Here is a 25,065-nt window from a genome sequence, read left to right as displayed (position 1 = left end):
CGTGTGGCGAGGTAAAAAAATACTAGTTTCCACAGTGGAATGAAAGGAGAGTAACGGAAAGTGTTTAATTTGTAACTACATAAGACGAAAACGTAGCTTTTGCGCGAGTTTGTGTGATCCGTTTTTCGGTTTGTATTTGCGTCTTTGAGTGCGTTTTTGCCTGGGACAGTGAGGTCGTATCTAGTTGAAATTGATATCACGTACTGAGGTCGGTAGTCGCTTGGCGGTGTCAGAGTTTTAAAATTGTAAGTGAAGGCATCGAGGAGTTACGGACGTTTATGCAGCATGATTTGAAACACGAAGAGCAGAGACGGGCCGCGCCGCCTGGCCCAGTGAGCGTAGTTTGCTTTGATATAGGACCGTGTGGCGACGTAAAAAAATACTAGTTTCCACAGTGGAATGAAAGGAGAGTAACGGAAAGTGTTTAATTTGTAACTACATAAGACGAAAACGTAGCTTTTGCGCGAGTTTGTGTGATCCGTTTTTCGGTTTGTATTTGCGTCTTTGAGTGCGTTTTTGCCTGGGACAGTAAGGTCGTATCTAGTTGAAATTGATATCACGTACTGAGGTCGGTAGTCGCTTGGCGGTGTCAGAGTTTTAAAATTGTAAGTGAAGGCATCGAGGAGTTACGGACGTTTATGCAGCATGATTTGAAACACGAAGAGCAGAGACGCGCCGCGCCGCCTGGCCCAGTGAGCGTAGTTTGCTTTGATATAGGACCGTGTGGCGACGTAAAAAAATACTAGTTTCCACAGTAGAATGAAAGGAGAGTATCGGAAAGTGGTTAATTTGTAATTACATGTGACGAAGAAGTAGCTTTTGCGTGAGTTTGTGTAATCCGTTTTTCTTTTCGGTTTGTATTTGCGTCCTTGAGTGCGTTTTTGCCTGGGACAGTAAGGTCGTATTTAGTTGAAATTGATATCACGTACTGAGGTCGGTAGTCGCTTGGCGGTGTCAGAGTTTTAAAATTGTAAGTGAAGGCATCGAGGAGTTACGGACGTTTATGCAGTATGTTTTGAAAAACACGATGAGCAGAGACGCGCCGCGCCGCGCCGCCTGGCCCAGTGAGCGTACTTTGGTTTGATATCGGACCGTGTGGCGAGGTAAAAAAATACTAGTTTCCACAGTGGAATGAAAGGAGAGTAACGGAAAGTGTTTAATTTGTAACTACATAAGACGAAAACGTAGCTTTTGCGCGAGTTTGTGTGATCCGTTTTTCGGTTTGTATTTGCGTCTTTGAGTGCGTTTTTGCCTGGGACAGTAAGGTCGTATCTAGTTGAAATTGATATCACGTACTGAGGTCAGTAGTCGCTTGGCGGTGTCAGAGTTTTAAAATTGTAAGTGAAGGCATCGAGGAGTTACGGACGTTTATGCAGCATGATTTGAAACACGAAGAGCAGAGACGCGCCGCGCCGCCTGGCCCAGTGAGCGTAGTTTGCTTTGATATAGGACCGTGTGGCGACGTAAAAAAATACTAGTTTCCACAGTGGAATGAAAGGAGAGTAACGGAAAGTGTTTAATTTGTAACTACATAAGACGAAAACGTAGCTTTTGCGCGAGTTTGTGTGATCCGTTTTTCGGTTTGTATTTGCGTCTTTGAGTGCGTTTTTGCCTGGGACAGTAAGGTCGTATCTAGTTGAAATTGATATCACGTACTGAGGTCGGTAGTCGCTTGGCGGTGTCAGAGTTTTAAAATTGTAAGTGAAGGCATCGAGGAGTTACGGACGTTTATGCAGCATGATTTGAAACACGAAGAGCAGAGACGGGCCGCGCCGCCTGGCCCAGTGAGCGTAGTTTGCTTTGATATAGGACCGTGTGGCGACGTAAAAAAATACTAGTTTCCACAGTAGAATGAAAGGAGAGTATCGGAAAGTGGTTAATTTGTAATTACATGTGACGAAGAAGTAGCTTTTGCGTGAGTTTGTGTAATCCGTTTTTCTTTTCGGTTTGTATTTGCGTCCTTGAGTGCGTTTTTGCCTGGGACAGTAAGGTCGTATTTAGTTGAAATTGATATCACGTACTGAGGTCGGTAGTCGCTTGGCGGTGTCAGAGTTTTAAAATTGTAAGTGAAGGCATCGAGGAGTTACGGACGTTTATGCAGTATGTTTTGAAAAACACGATGAGCAGAGACGCGCCGCGCCGCGCCGCCTGGCCCAGTGAGCGTACTTTGGTTTGATATCGGACCGTGTGGCGAGGTAAAAAAATACTAGTTTCCACAGTGGAATGAAAGGAGAGTAACGGAAAGTGTTTAATTTGTAACTACATAAGACGAAAACGTAGCTTTTGCGCGAGTTTGTGTGATCCGTTTTTCGGTTTGTATTTGCGTCTTTGAGTGCGTTTTTGCCTGGGACAGTAAGGTCGTATCTAGTTGAAATTGATATCACGTACTGAGGTCAGTAGTCGCTTGGCGGTGTCAGAGTTTTAAAATTGTAAGTGAAGGCATCGAGGAGTTACGGACGTTTATGCAGCATGATTTGAAACACGAAGAGCAGAGACGCGCCGCGCCGCCTGGCCCAGTGAGCGTAGTTTGCTTTGATATAGGACCGTGTGGCGACGTAAAAAAATACTAGTTTCCACAGTGGAATGAAAGGAGAGTAACGGAAAGTGTTTAATTTGTAACTACATAAGACGAAAACGTAGCTTTTGCGCGAGTTTGTGTGATCCGTTTTTCGGTTTGTATTTGCGTCTTTGAGTGCGTTTTTGCCTGGGACAGTGAGGTCGTATCTAGTTGAAATTGATATCACGTACTGAGGTCGGTAGTCGCTTGGCGGTGTCAGAGTTTTAAAATTGTAAGTGAAGGCATCGAGGAGTTACGGACGTTTATGCAGCATGATTTGAAACACGAAGAGCAGGGACGCGCCGCGCCGCCTGGCCCAGTGAGCGTAGTTTGCTTTGATATAGGACCGTGTGGCGACGTAAAAAAATACTAGTTTCCACAGTAGAATGAAAGGAGAGTATCGGAAAGTGGTTAATTTGTAATTACATGTGACGAAGAAGTAGCTTTTGCGTGAGTTTGTGTAATCCGTTTTTCTTTTCGGTTTGTATTTGCGTCCTTGAGTGCGTTTTTGCCTGGGACAGTAAGGTCGTATTTAGTTGAAATTGATATCACGTACTGAGGTCGGTAGTCGCTTGGCGGTGTCAGAGTTTTAAAATTGTAAGTGAAGGCATCGAGGAGTTACGGACGTTTATGCAGCATGTTTTGAAAAACACGATGAGCAGAGACGCGCCGCGCCGCGCCGCCTGGCCCAGTGAGCGTACTTTGGTTTGATATCGGACCGTGTGGCGAGGTAAAAAAATACTAGTTTCCACAGTGGAATGAAAGGAGAGTAACGGAAAGTGTTTAATTTGTAACTACATAAGACGAAAACGTAGCTTTTGCGCGAGTTTGTGTGATCCGTTTTCCGGCTTGTATTTGCGTCTTTGAGTGCGTTTTTGCCTGGGACAGTGAGGTCGTATCTAGTTGAAATTGATATCACGTACTGAGGTCGGTAGTCGCTTGGCGGTGTCAGAGTTTTAAAATTGTAAGTGAAGGCATCGAGGAGTTACGGACGTTTATGCAGCATGATTTGAAACACGAAGAGCAGAGACGGGCCGCGCCGCCTGGCCCAGTGAGCGTAGTTTGCTTTGATATAGGACCGTGTGGCGACGTAAAAAAATACTAGTTTCCACAGTGGAATGAAAGGAGAGTAACGGAAAGTGTTTAATTTGTAACTACATAAGACGAAAACGTAGCTTTTGCGCGAGTTTGTGTGATCCGTTTTTCGGTTTGTATTTGCGTCTTTGAGTGCGTTTTTGCCTGGGACAGTAAGGTCGTATCTAGTTGAAATTGATATCACGTACTGAGGTCGGTAGTCGCTTGGCGGTGTCAGAGTTTTAAAATTGTAAGTGAAGGCATCGAGGAGTTACGGACGTTTATGCAGCATGATTTGAAACACGAAGAGCAGAGACGCGCCGCGCCGCGCCGCCTGGCCCAGTGAGCGTAGTTTGCTTTGATATAGGACCGTGTGGCGACGTAAAAAAATACTAATTTCCACAGTAGAATGAAAGGAGAGTATCGGAAAGTGGTTAATTTGTAATTACATGTGACGAAGAAGTAGCTTTTGCGTGAGTTTGTGTAATCCGTTTTTCTTTTCGGTTTGTATTTGCGTCCTTGAGTGCGTTTTTGCCTGGGACAGTAAGGTCGTATCTAGTTGAAATTGATATCACGTACTGAGGTCGGTAGTCGCTTGGCGGTGTCAGAGTTTTAAAATTGTAAGTGAAGGCATCGAGGAGTTACGGACGTTTATGCAGCATGATTTGAAACACGAAGAGCAGAGACGGGCCGCGCCGCCTGGCCCAGTGAGCGTAGTTTGCTTTGATATAGGACCGTGTGGCGACGTAAAAAAATACTAGTTTCCACAGTGGAATGAAAGGAGAGTAACGGAAAGTGTTTAATTTGTAACTACATAAGACGAAAACGTAGCTTTTGCGCGAGTTTGTGTGATCCGTTTTTCGGTTTGTATTTGCGTCTTTGAGTGCGTTTTTGCCTGGGACAGTAAGGTCGTATCTAGTTGAAATTGATATCACGTACTGAGGTCGGTAGTCGCTTGGCGGTGTCAGAGTTTTAAAATTGTAAGTGAAGGCATCGAGGAGTTACGGACGTTTATGCAGCATGATTTGAAACACGAAGAGCAGAGACGCGCCGCGCCGCCTGGCCCAGTGAGCGTAGTTTGCTTTGATATAGGACCGTGTGGCGACGTAAAAAAATACTAATTTCCACAGTAGAATGAAAGGAGAGTATCGGAAAGTGGTTAATTTGTAATTACATGTGACGAAGAAGTAGCTTTTGCGTGAGTTTGTGTAATCCGTTTTTCTTTTCGGTTTGTATTTGCGTCCTTGAGTGCGTTTTTGCCTGGGACAGTAAGGTCGTATTTAGTTGAAATTGATATCACGTACTGAGGTCGGTAGTCGCTTGGCGGTGTCAGAGTTTTAAAATTGTAAGTGAAGGCATCGAGGAGTTACGGACGTTTATGCAGCATGTTTTGAAAAACACGATGAGCAGAGACGCGCCGCGCCGCGCCGTTTGGCCCAGTGAGCGTACTTTGGTTTGATATCGGACCGTGTGGCGAGGTAAAAAAATACTAGTTTCCACAGTGGAATGAAAGGAGAGTAACGGAAAGTGTTTAATTTGTAACTACATAAGACGAAAACGTAGCTTTTGCGCGAGTTTGTGTGATCCGTTTTTCGGTTTGTATTTGCGTCTTTGAGTGCGTTTTTGCCTGGGACAGTGAGGTCGTATCTAGTTGAAATTGATATCACGTACTGAGGTCGGTAGTCGCTTGGCGGTGTCAGAGTTTTAAAATTGTAAGTGAAGGCATCGAGGAGTTACGGACGTTTATGCAGCATGATTTGAAACACGAAGAGCAGAGACGGGCCGCGCCGCCTGGCCCAGTGAGCGTAGTTTGCTTTGATATAGGACCGTGTGGCGACGTAAAAAAATACTAGTTTCCACAGTGGAATGAAAGGAGAGTAACGGAAAGTGTTTAATTTGTAACTACATAAGACGAAAACGTAGCTTTTGCGCGAGTTTGTGTGATCCGTTTTTCGGTTTGTATTTGCGTCTTTGAGTGCGTTTTTGCCTGGGACAGTAAGGTCGTATCTAGTTGAAATTGATATCACGTACTGAGGTCGGTAGTCGCTTGGCGGTGTCAGAGTTTTAAAATTGTAAGTGAAGGCATCGAGGAGTTACGGACGTTTATGCAGCATGATTTGAAACACGAAGAGCAGAGACGCGCCGCGCCGCCTGGCCCAGTGAGCGTAGTTTGCTTTGATATAGGACCGTGTGGCGACGTAAAAAAATACTAGTTTCCACAGTAGAATGAAAGGAGAGTATCGGAAAGTGGTTAATTTGTAATTACATGTGACGAAGAAGTAGCTTTTGCGTGAGTTTGTGTAATCCGTTTTTCTTTTCGGTTTGTATTTGCGTCCTTGAGTGCGTTTTTGCCTGGGACAGTAAGGTCGTATTTAGTTGAAATTGATATCACGTACTGAGGTCGGTAGTCGCTTGGCGGTGTCAGAGTTTTAAAATTGTAAGTGAAGGCATCGAGGAGTTACGGACGTTTATGCAGTATGTTTTGAAAAACACGATGAGCAGAGACGCGCCGCGCCGCGCCGCCTGGCCCAGTGAGCGTACTTTGGTTTGATATCGGACCGTGTGGCGAGGTAAAAAAATACTAGTTTCCACAGTGGAATGAAAGGAGAGTAACGGAAAGTGTTTAATTTGTAACTACATAAGACGAAAACGTAGCTTTTGCGCGAGTTTGTGTGATCCGTTTTTCGGTTTGTATTTGCGTCTTTGAGTGCGTTTTTGCCTGGGACAGTGAGGTCGTATCTAGTTGAAATTGATATCACGTACTGAGGTCGGTAGTCGCTTGGCGGTGTCAGAGATTTAAAATTGTAAGTGAAGGCATCGAGGAGTTACGGACGTTTATGCAGCATGATTTGAAACACGAAGAGCAGAGACGGGCCGCGCCGCCTGTCCCAGTGAGCGTAGTTTGCTTTGATATAGGACCGTGTGGCGACGTAAAAAAATACTAGTTTCCACAGTGGAATGAAAGGAGAGTAACGGAAAGTGTTTAATTTGTAACTACATAAGACGAAAACGTAGCTTTTGCGCGAGTTTGTGTGATCCGTTTTTCGGTTTGTATTTGCGTCTTTGAGTGCGTTTTTGCCTGGGACAGTAAGGTCGTATCTAGTTGAAATTGATATCACGTACTGAGGTCGGTAGTCGCTTGGCGGTGTCAGAGTTTTAAAATTGTAAGTGAAGGCATCGAGGAGTTACGGACGTTTATGCAGCATGATTTGAAACACGAAGAGCAGAGACGCGCCGCGCCGCCTGGCCCAGTGAGCGTAGTTTGCTTTGATATAGGACCGTGTGGCGACGTAAAAAAATACTAGTTTCCACAGTAGAATGAAAGGAGAGTATCGGAAAGTGGTTAATTTGTAATTACATGTGACGAAGAAGTAGCTTTTGCGTGAGTTTGTGTAATCCGTTTTTCTTTTCGGTTTGTATTTGCGTCCTTGAGTGCGTTTTTGCCTGGGACAGTAAGGTCGTATTTAGTTGAAATTGATATCACGTACTGAGGTCGGTAGTCGCTTGGCGGTGTCAGAGTTTTAAAATTGTAAGTGAAGGCATCGAGGAGTTACGGACGTTTATGCAGCATGATTTGAAACACGAAGAGCAGAGACGGGCCGCGCCGCCTGGCCCAGTGAGCGTAGTTTGCTTTGATATAGGACCGTGTGGCGACGTAAAAAAATACTAGTTTCCACAGTGGAATGAAAGGAGAGTAACGGAAAGTGTTTAATTTGTAACTACATAAGACGAAAACGTAGCTTTTGCGCGAGTTTGTGTGATCCGTTTTTCGGTTTGTATTTGCGTCTTTGAGTGCGTTTTTGCCTGGGACAGTAAGGTCGTATCTAGTTGAAATTGATATCACGTACTGAGGTCGGTAGTCGCTTGGCGGTGTCAGAGTTTTAAAATTGTAAGTGAAGGCATCGAGGAGTTACGGACGTTTATGCAGCATGATTTGAAACACGAAGAGCAGAGACGCGCCGCGCCGCCTGGCCCAGTGAGCGTAGTTTGCTTTGATATAGGACCGTGTGGCGACGTAAAAAAATACTAATTTCCACAGTAGAATGAAAGGAGAGTATCGGAAAGTGGTTAATTTGTAATTACATGTGACGAAGAAGTAGCTTTTGCGTGAGTTTGTGTAATCCGTTTTTCTTTTCGGTTTGTATTTGCGTCCTTGAGTGCGTTTTTGCCTGGGACAGTAAGGTCGTATTTAGTTGAAATTGATATCACGTACTGAGGTCGGTAGTCGCTTGGCGGTGTCAGAGTTTTAAAATTGTAAGTGAAGGCATCGAGGAGTTACGGACGTTTATGCAGCATGTTTTGAAAAACACGATGAGCAGAGACGCGCCGCGCCGCGCCGTTTGGCCCAGTGAGCGTACTTTGGTTTGATATCGGACCGTGTGGCGAGGTAAAAAAATACTAGTTTCCACAGTGGAATGAAAGGAGAGTAACGGAAAGTGTTTAATTTGTAACTACATAAGACGAAAACGTAGCTTTTGCGCGAGTTTGTGTGATCCGTTTTTCGGTTTGTATTTGCGTCTTTGAGTGCGTTTTTGCCTGGGACAGTGAGGTCGTATCTAGTTGAAATTGATATCACGTACTGAGGTCGGTAGTCGCTTGGCGGTGTCAGAGTTTTAAAATTGTAAGTGAAGGCATCGAGGAGTTACGGACGTTTATGCAGCATGATTTGAAACACGAAGAGCAGAGACGGGCCGCGCCGCCTGGCCCAGTGAGCGTAGTTTGCTTTGATATAGGACCGTGTGGCGACGTAAAAAAATACTAGTTTCCACAGTGGAATGAAAGGAGAGTAACGGAAAGTGTTTAATTTGTAACTACATAAGACGAAAACGTAGCTTTTGCGCGAGTTTGTGTGATCCGTTTTTCGGTTTGTATTTGCGTCTTTGAGTGCGTTTTTGCCTGGGACAGTAAGGTCGTATCTAGTTGAAATTGATATCACGTACTGAGGTCGGTAGTCGCTTGGCGGTGTCAGAGTTTTAAAATTGTAAGTGAAGGCATCGAGGAGTTACGGACGTTTATGCAGCATGATTTGAAACACGAAGAGCAGAGACGCGCCGCGCCGCCTGGCCCAGTGAGCGTAGTTTGCTTTGATATAGGACCGTGTGGCGACGTAAAAAAATACTAGTTTCCACAGTAGAATGAAAGGAGAGTATCGGAAAGTGGTTAATTTGTAATTACATGTGACGAAGAAGTAGCTTTTGCGTGAGTTTGTGTAATCCGTTTTTCTTTTCGGTTTGTATTTGCGTCCTTGAGTGCGTTTTTGCCTGGGACAGTAAGGTCGTATTTAGTTGAAATTGATATCACGTACTGAGGTCGGTAGTCGCTTGGCGGTGTCAGAGTTTTAAAATTGTAAGTGAAGGCATCGAGGAGTTACGGACGTTTATGCAGTATGTTTTGAAAAACACGATGAGCAGAGACGCGCCGCGCCGCGCCGCCTGGCCCAGTGAGCGTACTTTGGTTTGATATCGGACCGTGTGGCGAGGTAAAAAAATACTAGTTTCCACAGTGGAATGAAAGGAGAGTAACGGAAAGTGTTTAATTTGTAACTACATAAGACGAAAACGTAGCTTTTGCGCGAGTTTGTGTGATCCGTTTTTCGGTTTGTATTTGCGTCTTTGAGTGCGTTTTTGCCTGGGACAGTGAGGTCGTATCTAGTTGAAATTGATATCACGTACTGAGGTCGGTAGTCGCTTGGCGGTGTCAGAGATTTAAAATTGTAAGTGAAGGCATCGAGGAGTTACGGACGTTTATGCAGCATGATTTGAAACACGAAGAGCAGAGACGGGCCGCGCCGCCTGTCCCAGTGAGCGTAGTTTGCTTTGATATAGGACCGTGTGGCGACGTAAAAAAATACTAGTTTCCACAGTGGAATGAAAGGAGAGTAACGGAAAGTGTTTAATTTGTAACTACATAAGACGAAAACGTAGCTTTTGCGCGAGTTTGTGTGATCCGTTTTTCGGTTTGTATTTGCGTCTTTGAGTGCGTTTTTGCCTGGGACAGTAAGGTCGTATCTAGTTGAAATTGATATCACGTACTGAGGTCGGTAGTCGCTTGGCGGTGTCAGAGTTTTAAAATTGTAAGTGAAGGCATCGAGGAGTTACGGACGTTTATGCAGCATGATTTGAAACACGAAGAGCAGAGACGCGCCGCGCCGCCTGGCCCAGTGAGCGTAGTTTGCTTTGATATAGGACCGTGTGGCGACGTAAAAAAATACTAGTTTCCACAGTAGAATGAAAGGAGAGTATCGGAAAGTGGTTAATTTGTAATTACATGTGACGAAGAAGTAGCTTTTGCGTGAGTTTGTGTAATCCGTTTTTCTTTTCGGTTTGTAATTGCGTCCTTGAGTGCGTTTTTGCCTGGGACAGTAAGGTCGTATTTAGTTGAAATTGATATCACGTACTGAGGTCGGTAGTCGCTTGGCGGTGTCAGAGTTTTAAAATTGTAAGTGAAGGCATCGAGGAGTTACGGACGTTTATGCAGCATGTTTTGAAAAACACGATGAGCAGAGACGCGCCGCGCCGCGCCGCCTGGCCCAGTGAGCGTACTTTGGTTTGATATCGGACCGTGTGGCGAGGTAAAAAAATACTAGTTTCCACAGTGGAATGAAAGGAGAGTAACGGAAAGTGTTTAATTTGTAACTACATAAGACGAAAACGTAGCTTTTGCGCGAGTTTGTGTGATCCGTTTTTCGGCTTGTATTTGCGTCTTTGAGTGCGTTTTTGCCTGGGACAGTGAGGTCGTATCTAGTTGAAATTGATATCACGTACTGAGGTCGGTAGTCGCTTGGCGGTGTCAGAGTTTTAAAATTGTAAGTGAAGGCATCGAGGAGTTACGGACGTTTATGCAGCATGATTTGAAACACGAAGAGCAGAGACGGGCCGCGCCGCCTGGCCCAGTGAGCGTAGTTTGCTTTGATATAGGACCGTGTGGCGACGTAAAAAAATACTAGTTTCCACAGTGGAATGAAAGGAGAGTAACGGAAAGTGTTTAATTTGTAACTACATAAGACGAAAACGTAGCTTTTGCGCGAGTTTGTGTGATCCGTTTTTCGGTTTGTATTTGCGTCTTTGAGTGCGTTTTTGCCTGGGACAGTAAGGTCGTATCTAGTTGAAATTGATATCACGTACTGAGGTCGGTAGTCGCTCGGCGGTGTCAGAGTTTTAAAATTGTAAGTGAAGGCATCGAGGAGTTACGGACGTTTATGCAGCATGTTTTGAAAAACACGATGAGCAGAGACGCGCCGCGCCGCGCCGCCTGGCCCAGTGAGCGTACTTTGGTTTGATATCGGACCGTGTGGCGAGGTAAAAAAATACTAGTTTCCACAGTGGAATGAAAGGAGAGTAACGGAAAGTGTTTAATTTGTAACTACATAAGACGAAAACGTAGCTTTTGCGCGAGTTTGTGTGATCCGTTTTTCGGTTTGTATTTGCGTCTTTGAGTGCGTTTTTGCCTGGGACAGTGAGGTCGTATCTAGTTGAAATTGATATCACGTACTGAGGTCGGTAGTCGCTTGGCGGTGTCAGAGTTTTAAAATTGTAAGTGAAGGCATCGAGGAGTTACGGACGTTTATGCAGCATGATTTGAAACACGAAGAGCAGAGACGGGCCGCGCCGCCTGGCCCAGTGAGCGTAGTTTGCTTTGATATAGGACCGTGTGGCGACGTAAAAAAATACTAGTTTCCACAGTGGAATGAAAGGAGAGTAACGGAAAGTGTTTAATTTGTAACTACATAAGACGAAAACGTAGCTTTTGCGCGAGTTTGTGTGATCCGTTTTTCGGTTTGTATTTGCGTCTTTGAGTGCGTTTTTGCCTGGGACAGTAAGGTCGTATCTAGTTGAAATTGATATCACGTACTGAGGTCGGTAGTCGCTTGGCGGTGTCAGAGTTTTAAAATTGTAAGTGAAGGCATCGAGGAGTTACGGACGTTTATGCAGCATGATTTGAAACACGAAGAGCAGAGACGCGCCGCGCCGCCTGGCCCAGTGAGCGTAGTTTGCTTTGATATAGGACCGTGTGGCGACGTAAAAAAATACTAATTTCCACAGTAGAATGAAAGGAGAGTATCGGAAAGTGGTTAATTTGTAATTACATGTGACGAAGAAGTAGCTTTTGCGTGAGTTTGTGTAATCCGTTTTTCTTTTCGGTTTGTATTTGCGTCCTTGAGTGCGTTTTTGCCTGGGACAGTAAGGTCGTATTTAGTTGAAATTGATATCACGTACTGAGGTCGGTAGTCGCTTGGCGGTGTCAGAGTTTTAAAATTGTAAGTGAAGGCATCGAGGAGTTACGGACGTTTATGCAGCATGTTTTGAAAAACACGATGAGCAGAGACGCGCCGCGCCGCGCCGTTTGGCCCAGTGAGCGTACTTTGGTTTGATATCGGACCGTGTGGCGAGGTAAAAAAATACTAGTTTCCACAGTGGAATGAAAGGAGAGTAACGGAAAGTGTTTAATTTGTAACTACATAAGACGAAAACGTAGCTTTTGCGCGAGTTTGTGTGATCCGTTTTTCGGTTTGTATTTGCGTCTTTGAGTGCGTTTTTGCCTGGGACAGAGAGGTCGTATCTAGTTGAAATTGATATCACGTACTGAGGTCGGTAGTCGCTTGGCGGTGTCAGAGTTTTAAAATTGTAAGTGAAGGCATCGAGGAGTTACGGACGTTTATGCAGCATGATTTGAAACACGAAGAGCAGAGACGGGCCGCGCCGCCTGGCCCAGTGAGCGTAGTTTGCTTTGATATAGGACCGTGTGGCGACGTAAAAAAATACTAGTTTCCACAGTGGAATGAAAGGAGAGTAACGGAAAGTGTTTAATTTGTAACTACATAAGACGAAAACGTAGCTTTTGCGCGAGTTTGTGTGATCCGTTTTTCGGTTTGTATTTGCGTCTTTGAGTGCGTTTTTGCCTGGGACAGTAAGGTCGTATCTAGTTGAAATTGATATCACGTACTGAGGTCGGTAGTCGCTTGGCGGTGTCAGAGTTTTAAAATTGTAAGTGAAGGCATCGAGGAGTTACGGACGTTTATGCAGCATGATTTGAAACACGAAGAGCAGAGACGCGCCGCGCCGCCTGGCCCAGTGAGCGTAGTTTGCTTTGATATAGGACCGTGTGGCGACGTAAAAAAATACTAGTTTCCACAGTAGAATGAAAGGAGAGTATCGGAAAGTGGTTAATTTGTAATTACATGTGACGAAGAAGTAGCTTTTGCGTGAGTTTGTGTAATCCGTTTTTCTTTTCGGTTTGTATTTGCGTCCTTGAGTGCGTTTTTGCCTGGGACAGTAAGGTCGTATTTAGTTGAAATTGATATCACGTACTGAGGTCGGTAGTCGCTTGGCGGTGTCAGAGTTTTAAAATTGTAAGTGAAGGCATCGAGGAGTTACGGACGTTTATGCAGTATGTTTTGAAAAACACGATGAGCAGAGACGCGCCGCGCCGCGCCGCCTGGCCCAGTGAGCGTACTTTGGTTTGATATCGGACCGTGTGGCGAGGTAAAAAAATACTAGTTTCCACAGTGGAATGAAAGGAGAGTAACGGAAAGTGTTTAATTTGTAACTACATAAGACGAAAACGTAGCTTTTGCGCGAGTTTGTGTGATCCGTTTTTCGGTTTGTATTTGCGTCTTTGAGTGCGTTTTTGCCTGGGACAGTGAGGTCGTATCTAGTTGAAATTGATATCACGTACTGAGGTCGGTAGTCGCTTGGCGGTGTCAGAGATTTAAAATTGTAAGTGAAGGCATCGAGGAGTTACGGACGTTTATGCAGCATGATTTGAAACACGAAGAGCAGAGACGGGCCGCGCCGCCTGTCCCAGTGAGCGTAGTTTGCTTTGATATAGGACCGTGTGGCGACGTAAAAAAATACTAGTTTCCACAGTGGAATGAAAGGAGAGTAACGGAAAGTGTTTAATTTGTAACTACATAAGACGAAAACGTAGCTTTTGCGCGAGTTTGTGTGATCCGTTTTTCGGTTTGTATTTGCGTCTTTGAGTGCGTTTTTGCCTGGGACAGTAAGGTCGTATCTAGTTGAAATTGATATCACGTACTGAGGTCGGTAGTCGCTTGGCGGTGTCAGAGTTTTAAAATTGTAAGTGAAGGCATCGAGGAGTTACGGACGTTTATGCAGCATGATTTGAAACACGAAGAGCAGAGACGCGCCGCGCCGCCTGGCCCAGTGAGCGTAGTTTGCTTTGATATAGGACCGTGTGGCGACGTAAAAAAATACTAGTTTCCACAGTAGAATGAAAGGAGAGTGTCGGAAAGTGGTTAATTTGTAATTACATGTGACGAAGAAGTAGCTTTTGCGTGAGTTTGTGTAATCCGTTTTTCTTTTCGGTTTGTATTTGCGTCCTTGAGTGCGTTTTTGCCTGGGACAGTAAGGTCGTATTTAGTTGAAATTGATATCACGTACTGAGGTCGGTAGTCGCTTGGCGGTGTCAGAGTTTTAAAATTGTAAGTGAAGGCATCGAGGAGTTACGGACGTTTATGCAGCATGTTTTGAAAAACACGATGAGCAGAGACGCGCCGCGCCGCGCCGCCTGGCCCAGTGAGCGTACTTTGGTTTGATATCGGACCGTGTGGCGAGGTAAAAAAATACTAGTTTCCACAGTGGAATGAAAGGAGAGTAACGGAAAGTGTTTAATTTGTAACTACATAAGACGAAAACGTAGCTTTTGCGCGAGTTTGTGTGATCCGTTTTTCGGCTTGTATTTGCGTCTTTGAGTGCGTTTTTGCCTGGGACAGTGAGGTCGTATCTAGTTGAAATTGATATCACGTACTGAGGTCGGTAGTCGCTTGGCGGTGTCAGAGTTTTAAAATTGTAAGTGAAGGCATCGAGGAGTTACGGACGTTTATGCAGCATGATTTGATACACGAAGAGCAGAGACGGGCCGCGCCGCCTGGCCCAGTGAGCGTAGTTTGCTTTGATATAGGACCGTGTGGCGACGTAAAAAAATACTAGTTTCCACAGTGGAATGAAAGGAGAGTAACGGAAAGTGTTTAATTTGTAACTACATAAGACGAAAACGTAGCTTTTGCGCGAGTTTGTGTGATCCGTTTTTCGGTTTGTATTTGCGTCTTTGAGTGCGTTTTTGCCTGGGACAGTAAGGTCGTATCTAGTTGAAATTGATATCACGTACTGAGGTCGGTAGTCGCTCGGCGGTGTCAGAGTTTTAAAATTGTAAGTGAAGGCATCGAGGAGTTACGGACGTTTATGCAGCATGTTTTGAAAAACACGATGAGCAGAGACGCGCCGCGCCGCGCCGCCTGGCCCAGTGAGCGTACTTTGGTTTGATATCGGACCGTGTGGCGAGGTAAAAAAATACTAGTTTCCACAGTGGAATGAAAGGAGAGTAACGGAAAGTGTTTAATTTGTAACTACATATGACGAAAACGTAGCTTTTGCGCGAGTTTGTGTGATCCGTTTTTCGGTTTGTATTTGCGTCTTTGAGTGCGTTTTTGCCTGGGACAGTGAGGTCGTATCTAGTTGAAATTGATATCACGTACTGAGGTCGGTAGTCGCTTGGCGGTGTCAGAGTTTTAAAATTGTAAGTGAAGGCATCGAGGAGTTACGGACGTTTATGCAGCATGTTTTGAAAAACACGATGAGGAGAGACGCGCCGCGCCGCGCCGCCTGGCCCAGTGAGCGTACTTTGGTTTGATATCGGACCGTGTGGCGAGGTAAAAAAATACTAGTTTCCACAGTGGAATGAAAGGAGAGTAACGGAAAGTGTTTAATTTGTAACTACATATGACGAAAACGTAGCTTTTGCGCGAGTTTGTGTGATCCGTTTTTCGGTTTGTATTTGCGTCTTTGAGTGCGTTTTTGCCTGGGACAGTGAGGTCGTATCTAGTTGAAATTGATATCACGTACTGAGGTCGGTAGTCGCTTGGCGGTGTCAGAGTTTTAAAATTGTAAGTGAAGGCATCGAGGAGTTACGGACGTTTATGCAGCATGATTTGAAACACGAAGAGCAGAGACGCGCCGCGCCGCCTGGCCCAGTGAGCGTAGTTTGCTTTGATATAGGACCGTGTGGCGACGTAAAAAAATACTAGTTTCCACAGTAGAATGAAAGGAGAGTATCGGAAAGTGGTTAATTTGTAATTACATGTGACGAAGAAGTAGCTTTTGCGTGAGTTTGTGTAATCCGTTTTTCTTTTCGGTTTGTATTTGCGTCCTTGAGTGCGTTTTTGCCTGGGACAGTAAGGTCGTATTTAGTTGAAATTGATATCACGTACTGAGGTCGGTAGTCGCTTGGCGGTGTCAGAGTTTTAAAATTGTAAGTGAAGGCATCGAGGAGTTACGGACGTTTATGCAGCATGATTTGAAACACGAAGAGCAGAGACGCGCCGCGCCGCCTGGCCCAGTGAGCGTAGTTTGCTTTGATATAGGACCGTGTGGCGACGTAAAAAAATACTAGTTTCCACAGTAGAATGAAAGGAGAGTATCGGAAAGTGGTTAATTTGTAATTACATGTGACGAAGAAGTAGCTTTTGCGTGAGTTTGTGTAATCCGTTTTTCTTTTCGGTTTGTATTTGCGTCCTTGAGTGCGTTTTTGCCTGGGACAGTAAGGTCGTATTTAGTTGAAATTGATATCACGTACTGAGGTCGGTAGTCGCTTGGCGGTGTCAGAGTTTTAAAATTGTAAGTGAAGGCATCGAGGAGTTACGGACGTTTATGCAGCATGATTTGAAACACGAAGAGCAGAGACGGGCCGCGCCGCCTGTCCCAGTGAGCGTAGTTTGCTTTGATATAGGACCGTGTGGCGACGTAAAAAAATACTAGTTTCCACAGTGGAATGAAAGGAGAGTAACGGAAAGTGTTTAATTTGTAACTACATAAGACGAAAACGTAGCTTTTGCGCGAGTTTGTGTGATCCGTTTTTCGGTTTGTATTTGCGTCTTTGAGTGCGTTTTTGCCTGGGACAGTGAGGTCGTATCTAGTTGAAATTGATATCACGTACTGAGGTCGGTAGTCGCTTGGCGGTGTCAGAGTTTTAAAATTGTAAGTGAAGGCATCGAGGAGTTACGGACGTTTATGCAGCATGTTTTGAAAAACACGATGAGGAGAGACGCGCCGCGCCGCGCCGCCTGGCCCAGTGAGCGTACTTTGGTTTGATATCGGACCGTGTGGCGAGGTAAAAAAATACTAGTTTCCACAGTGGAATGAAAGGAGAGTAACGGAAAGTGTTTAATTTGTAACTACATAAGACGAAAACGTAGCTTTTGCGCGAGTTTGTGTGATCCGTTTTTCGGTTTGTATTTGCGTCTTTGAGTGCGTTTTTGCCTGGGACAGTAAGGTCGTATCTAGTTGAAATTGATATCACGTACTGAGGTCGGTAGTCGCTTGGCGGTGTCAGAGTTTTAAAATTGTAAGTGAAGGCATCGAGGAGTTACGGACGTTTATGCAGCATGTTTTGAAAAACACGATGAGGAGAGACGCGCCGCGCCGCGCCGCCTGGCCCAGTGAGCGTACTTTGGTTTGATATCGGACCGTGTGGCGAGGTAAAAAAATACTAGTTTCCACAGTGGAATGAAAGGAGAGTAACGGAAAGTGTTTAATTTGTAACTACATAAGACGAAAACGTAGCTTTTGCGCGAGTTTGTGTGATCCGTTTTTCGGTTTGTATTTGCGTCTTTGAGTGCGTTTTTGCCTGGGACAGTAAGGTCGTATCTAGTTGAAATTGATATCACGTACTGAGGTCGGTAGTCGCTTGGCGGTGTCAGAGTTTTAAAATTGTAAGTGAAGGCATCGAGGAGTTACGGACGTTTATGCAGCATGATTTGAAACACGAAGAGCAGAGACGCGCCGCGCCGCCTGGCCCAGTGAGCGTAGTTTGCTTTGATATAGGACCGTGTGGCGACGTAAAAAAATACTAGTTTCCACAGTAGAATGAAAGGAGAGTATCGGAAAGTGGTTAATTTGTAATTACATGTGACGAAGAAGTAGCTTTTGCGTGAGTTTGTGTAATCCGTTTTTCTTTTCGGTTTGTATTTGCGTCCTTGAGTGCGTTTTTGCCTGGGACAGTAAGGTCGTATTTAGTTGAAATTGATATCACGTACTGAGGTCGGTAGTCGCTTGGCGGTGTCAGAGTTTTAAAATTGTAAGTGAAGGCATCGAGGAGTTACGGACGTTTATGCAGCATGATTTGAAACACGAAGAGCAGAGACGGGCCGCGCCGCCTGTCCCAGTGAGCGTAGTTTGCTTTGATATAGGACCGTGTGGCGACGTAAAAAAATACTAGTTTCCACAGTGGAATGAAAGGAGAGTAACGGAAAGTGTTTAATTTGTAACTACATAAGACGAAAACGTAGCTTTTGCGCGAGTTTGTGTGATCCGTTTTTCGGTTTGTATTTGCGTCTTTGAGTGCGTTTTTGCCAGGGACAGTGAGGTCGTATCTAGTTGAAATTGATATCACGTACTGAGGTCGGTAGTCGCTTGGCGGTGTCAGAGTTTTAAAATTGTAAGTGAAGGCATCGAGGAGTTACGGACGTTTATGCAGCATGTTTTGAAAAACACGATGAGGAGAGACGCGCCGCGCCGCGCCGCCTGGCCCAGTGAGCGTACTTTGGTTTGATATCGGACCGTGTGGCGAGGTAAAAAAATACTAGTTTCCACAGTGGAATGAAAGGAGAGTAACGGAAAGTGTTTAATTTGTAACTACATAGGACGAAAACGTAGCTTTTGCGCGAGTTTGTGTGATCCGTTTTTCGGTTTGTATTTGCGTCTTTGAGTGCGTTTTTGCCTGGGACAGTAAGGTCGTATCTAGTTGAAATTGATATCACGTACTGAGGTCGGTAGTCGCTTGGCGGTGTCAGAGTTTTAAAATTGTAAGTGAAGGCATCGAGGAGTTACGGACGTTTATGCAGCATGATTTGAAACACGAAGAGCAGAGACGCGCCGCGCCGCCTGGCCCAGTGAGCGTAGTTTGCTTTGATATAGGACCGTGTGGCGACGTAAAAAAATACTAGTTTCCACAGTAGAATGAAAGGAGAGTATCGGAAAGTGGTTAATTTGTAATTACATGTGACGAAGAAGTAGCTTTTGCGTGAGTTTGTGTAATCCGTTTTTCTTTTCGGTTTGTATTTGCGTCCTTGAGTGCGTTTTTGCCTGGGACAGTAAGGTCGTATTTAGTTGAAATTGATATCACGTACTGAGGTCGGTAGTCGCTTGGCGGTGTCAGAGTTTTAAAATTGTAAGTGAAGGCATCGAGGAGTTACGGACGTTTATGCAGCATGTTTTGAAAAACACGATGAGCAGAGACGCGCCGCGCCGCGCCGCCTGGCCCAGTGAGCGTACTTTGGTTTGATATCGGACCGTGTGGCGAGGTAAAAAAATACTAGTTTCCACAGTGGAATGAAAGGAGAGTAACGGAAAGTGTTTAATTTGTAACTACATAAGACGAAAACGTAGCTTTTGCGCGAGTTTGTGTGATCCGTTTTTCGGTTTGTATTTGCGTCTTTGAGTGCGTTTTTGCCTGGGACAGTGAGGTCGTATCTAGTTGAAATTGATATCACGTACTGAGGTCGGTAGTCGCTTGGCGGTGTCAGAGTTTTAAAATTGTAAGTGAAGGCATCGAGGAGTTACGGACGTTTATGCAGCATGATTTGAAACACGAAGAGCAGAGACGGGCCGCGCCGCCTGGCCCAGTGAGCGTAGTTTGCTTTGATATAGGACCGTGTGGCGACGTAAAAAAATACTAGTTTCCACAGTGGAATGAAAGGAGAGTAACGGAAAGTGTTTAATTTGTAACTACATAAGACGAAAACGTAGCTTTTGCGCGAGTTTGTGTGATCCGTTTTTCGGTTTGTATTTGCGTCTTTGAGTGCGTTTTTGCCTGGGACAGTAAGGTCGTATCTAGTTGAAATTGATATCACGTACTGAGGTCGGTAGTCGCTCGGCGGTGTCAGAGTTTTAAAATTGTAAGTGAAGGCATCGAGGAGTTACGGACGTTTATGCAGCATGATTTGAAACACGAAGAGCAGAGACGCGCCGCGCCGCCTGGCCCAGTGAGCGTAGTTTGCTTTGATACAGGACCGTGTGGCGACGTAAAAAAATACTAGTTTCCACAGTAGAATGAAAGGAGAGTATCGGAAAGTGGTTAATTTGTAATTACATGTGACGAAGAAGTAGCTTTTGCGTGAGTTTGTGTAATCCGTTTTTCTTTTCGGTTTGTATTTGCGTCCTTGAGTGCGTTTTTGCCTGGGACAGTAAGGTCGTATTTAGTTGAAATTGATATCACGTACTGAGGTCGGTAGTCGCTTGGCGGTGTCAGAGTTTTAAAATTGTAAGTGAAGGCATCGAGGAGTTACGGACGTTTATGCAGCATGTTTTGAAAAACACGATGAGCAGAGACGCGCCGCGCCGCGCCGCCTGGCCCAGTGAGCGTACTTTGGTTTGATATCGGACCGTGTGGCGAGGTAAAAAAATACTAGTTTCCACAGTGGAATGAAAGGAGAGTAACGGAAAGTGTTTAATTTGTAACTACATAAGACGAAAACGTAGCTTTTGCGCGAGTTTGTGTGATCCGTTTTTCGGTTTGTATTTGCGTCTTTGAGTGCGTTTTTGCCTGGGACAGTGAGGTCGTATCTAGTTGAAATTGATATCACGTACTGAGGTCGGTAGTCGCTTGGCGGTGTCAGAGTTTTAAAATTGTAAGTGAAGGCATCGAGGAGTTACGGACGTTTATGCAGCATGATTTGAAACACGAAGAGCAGAGACGGGCCGCGCCGCCTGGCCCAGTGAGCGTAGTTTGCTTTGATATAGGACCGTGTGGCGACGTAAAAAAATACTAGTTTCCACAGTGGAATGAAAGGAGAGTAACGGAAAGTGTTTAATTTGTAACTACATAGGACGAAAACGTAGCTTTTGCGCGAGTTTGTGTGATCCGTTTTTCGGTTTGTATTTGCGTCTTTGAGTGCGTTTTTGCCTGGGACAGTAAGGTCGTATCTAGTTGAAATTGATATCACGTACTGAGGTCGGTAGTCGCTTGGCGGTGTCAGAGTTTTAAAATTGTAAGTGAAGGCATCGAGGAGTTACGGACGTTTATGCAGCATGATTTGAAACACGAAGAGCAGAGACGCGCCGCGCCGCCTGGCCCAGTGAGCGTAGTTTGCTTTGATATAGGACCGTGTGGCGACGTAAAAAAATACTAGTTTCCACAGTAGAATGAAAGGAGAGTATCGGAAAGTGGTTAATTTGTAATTACATGTGACGAAGAAGTAGCTTTTGCGTGAGTTTGTGTAATCCGTTTTTCTTTTCGGTTTGTATTTGCGTCCTTGAGTGCGTTTTTGCCTGGGACAGTAAGGTCGTATTTAGTTGAAATTGATATCACGTACTGAGGTCGGTAGTCGCTTGGCGGTGTCAGAGTTTTAAAATTGTAAGTGAAGGCATCGAGGAGTTACGGACGTTTATGCAGCATGTTTTGAAAAACACGATGAGCAGAGACGCGCCGCGCCGCGCCGCCTGGCCCAGTGAGCGTACTTTGGTTTGATATCGGACCGTGTGGCGAGGTAAAAAAATACTAGTTTCCACAGTGGAATGAAAGGAGAGTAACGGAAAGTGTTTAATTTGTAACTACATAAGACGAAAACGTAGCTTTTGCGCGAGTTTGTGTGATCCGTTTTTCGGTTTGTATTTGCGTCTTTGAGTGCGTTTTTGCCTGGGACAGTGAGGTCGTATCTAGTTGAAATTGATATCACGTACTGAGGTCGGTAGTCGCTTGGCGGTGTCAGAGTTTTAAAATTGTAAGTGAAGGCATCGAGGAGTTACGGACGTTTATGCAGCATGATTTGAAACACGAAGAGCAGAGACGGGCCGCGCCGCCTGGCCCAGTGAGCGTAGTTTGCTTTGATATAGGACCGTGTGGCGACGTAAAAAAATACTAGTTTCCACAGTAGAATGAAAGGAGAGTATCGGAAAGTGGTTAATTTGTAATTACATGTGACGAAGAAGTAGCTTTTGCGTGAGGTTGTGTAATCCGTTTTTCTTTTCGGTTTGTATTTGCGTCCTTGAGTGCGTTTTTGCCTGGGACAGTAAGGTCGTATTTAGTTGAAATTGATATCACGTACTGAGGTCGGTAGTCGCTTGGCGGTGTCAGAGTTTTAAAATTGTAAGTGAAGGCATCGAGGAGTTACGGACGTTTATGCAGCATGTTTTGAAAAACACGATGAGCAGAGACGCGCCGCGCCGCGCCGCCTGGCCCAGTGAGCGTACTTTGGTTTGATATCGGACCGTGTGGCGAGGTAAAAAAATACTAGTTTCCACAGTGGAATGAAAGGAGAGTAACGGAAAGTGTTTAATTTGTAACTACATAAGACGAAAACGTAGCTTTTGCGCGAGTTTGTGTGATCCGTTTTTCGGTTTGTATTTGCGTCTTTGAGTGCGTTTTTGCCTGGGACAGTGAGGTCGTATCTAGTTGAAATTGATATCACGTACTGAGGTCGGTAGTCGCTTGGCGGTGTCAGAGTTTTAAAATTGTAAGTGAAGGCATCGAGGAGTTACGGACGTTTATGCAGCATGATTTGAAACACGAAGAGCAGAGACGGGCCGCGCCGCCTGGCCCAGTGAGCGTAGTTTGCTTTGATATAGGACCGTGTGGCGACGTAAAAAAATACTAGTTTCCACAGTGGAATGAAAGGAGAGTAACGGAAAGTGTTTAATTTGTAACTACATAAGACGAAAACGTAGCTTTTGCGCGAGTTTGTGTGATCCGTTTTTCGGTTTGTATTTGCGTCTTTGAGTGCGTTTTTGCCTGGGACCGTAAGGTCGTATCTAGTTGAAATTGATATCACGTACTGAGGTCGGTAGTCGCTTGGCGGTGTCAGAGTTTTAAAATTGTAAGTGAAGGCATCGAGGAGTTACGGACGTTTATGCAGCATGATTTGAAACACGAAGAGCAGAGACGCGCCTTGCCGCCTGGCCCAGTGAGCGTAGTTTGCTTTGATATAGGACCGTGTGGCGACGTAAAAAAATACTAGTTTCCACAGTAGAATGAAAGGAGAGTATCGGAAAGTGGTTAATTTGTAATTACATGTGACGAAGAAGTAGCTTTTGCGTGAGTTTGTGTAATCCGTTTTTCTTTTCGGTTTGTATTTGCGTCCTTGAGTGCGTTTTTGCCTGGGACAGTAAGGTCGTATTTAGTTGAAATTGATATCACGTACTGAGGTCGGTAGTCGCTTGGCGGTGTCAGAGTTTTAAAATTGTAAGTGAAGGCATCGAGGAGTTACGGACGTTTATGCAGCATGTTTTGAAAAACACGATGAGCAGAGACGCGCCGCGCCGCGCCGCCTGGCCCAGTGAGCGTACTTTGGTTTGATATCGGACCGTGTGGCGAGGTAAAAAAATACTAGTTTCCACAGTGGAATGAAAGGAGAGTAACGGAAAGTGTTTAATTTGTAACTACATAAGACGAAAACGTAGCTTTTGCGCGAGTTTGTGTGATCCGTTTTTCGGTTTGTATTTGCGTCTTTGAGTGCGTTTTTGCCTGGGACAGTGAGGTCGTATCTAGTTGAAATTGATATCACGTACTGAGGTCGGTAGTCGCTTGGCGGTGTCAGAGTTTTAAAATTGTAAGTGAAGGCATCGAGGAGTTACGGACGTTTATGCAGCATGATTTGAAACACGAAGAGCAGAGACGGGCCGCGCCGCCTGGCCCAGTGAGCGTAGTTTGCTTTGATATAGGACCGTGTGGCGACGTAAAAAAATACTAGTTTCCACAGTAGAATGAAAGGAGAGTATCGGAAAGTGGTTAATTTGTAATTACATGTGACGAAGAAGTAGCTTTTGCGTGAGGTTGTGTAATCCGTTTTTCTTTTCGGTTTGTATTTGCGTCCTTGAGTGCGTTTTTGCCTGGGACAGTAAGGTCGTATTTAGTTGAAATTGATATCACGTACTGAGGTCGGTAGTCGCTTGGCGGTGTCAGAGTTTTAAAATTGTAAGTGAAGGCATCGAGGAGTTACGGACGTTTATGCAGCATGTTTTGAAAAACACGATGAGCAGAGACGCGCCGCGCCGCGCCGCCTGGCCCAGTGAGCGTACTTTGGTTTGATATCGGACCGTGTGGCGAGGTAAAAAAATACTAGTTTCCACAGTGGAATGAAAGGAGAGTAACGGAAAGTGTTTAATTTGTAACTACATAAGACGAAAACGTAGCTTTTGCGCGAGTTTGTGTGATCCGTTTTTCGGTTTGTATTTGCGTCTTTGAGTGCGTTTTTGCCTGGGACAGTGAGGTCGTATCTAGTTGAAATTGATATCACGTACTGAGGTCGGTAGTCGCTTGGCGGTGTCAGAGTTTTAAAATTGTAAGTGAAGGCATCGAGGAGTTACGGACGTTTATGCAGCATGATTTGAAACACGAAGAGCAGAGACGGGCCGCGCCGCCTGGCCCAGTGAGCGTAGTTTGCTTTGATATAGGACCGTGTGGCGACGTAAAAAAATACTAGTTTCCACAGTGGAATGAAAGGAGAGTAACGGAAAGTGTTTAATTTGTAACTACATAAGACGAAAACGTAGCTTTTGCGCGAGTTTGTGTGATCCGTTTTTCGGTTTGTATTTGCGTCTTTGAGTGCGTTTTTGCCTGGGACCGTAAGGTCGTATCTAGTTGAAATTGATATCACGTACTGAGGTCGGTAGTCGCTTGGCGGTGTCAGAGTTTTAAAATTGTAAGTGAAGGCATCGAGGAGTTACGGACGTTTATGCAGCATGATTTGAAACACGAAGAGCAGAGACGCGCCTTGCCGCCTGGCCCAGTGAGCGTAGTTTGCTTTGATATAGGACCGTGTGGCGACGTAAAAAAATACTAGTTTCCACAGTAGAATGAAAGGAGAGTATCGGAAAGTGGTTAATTTGTAATTACATGTGACGAAGAAGTAGCTTTTGCGTGAGTTTGTGTAATCCGTTTTTCTTTTCGGTTTGTATTTGCGTCCTTGAGTGCGTTTTTGCCTGGGACAGTAAGGTCGTATTTAGTTGAAATTGATATCACGTACTGAGGTCGGTAGTCGCTTGGCGGTGTCAGAGTTTTAAAATTGTAAGTGAAGGCATCGAGGAGTTACGGACGTTTATGCAGCATGTTTTGAAAAACACGATGAGCAGAGACGCGCCGCGCCGCGCCGCCTGGCCCAGTGAGCGTACTTTGGTTTGATATCGGACCGTGTGGCGAGGTAAAAAAATACTAGTTTCCACAGTGGAATGAAAGGAGAGTAACGGAAAGTGTTTAATTTGTAACTACATAAGACGAAAACGTAGCTTTTGCGCGAGTTTGTGTGATCCGTTTTTCGGTTTGTATTTGCGTCTTTGAGTGCGTTTTTGCCTGGGACAGTGAGGTCGTATCTAGTTGAAATTGATATCACGTACTGAGGTCGGTAGTCGCTTGGCGGTGTCAGAGTTTTAAAATTGTAAGTGAAGGCATCGAGGAGTTACGGACGTTTATGCAGCATGATTTGAAAC

Source organism: Schistocerca americana, chromosome 11 (assembly GCF_021461395.2).
Source record: "Schistocerca americana isolate TAMUIC-IGC-003095 chromosome 11, iqSchAmer2.1, whole genome shotgun sequence".
In the NCBI taxonomy this organism is placed as follows: Eukaryota; Metazoa; Arthropoda; class Insecta; order Orthoptera; family Acrididae; genus Schistocerca; species Schistocerca americana.
Note: the sequence above shows the minus strand (reverse complement) of the source record.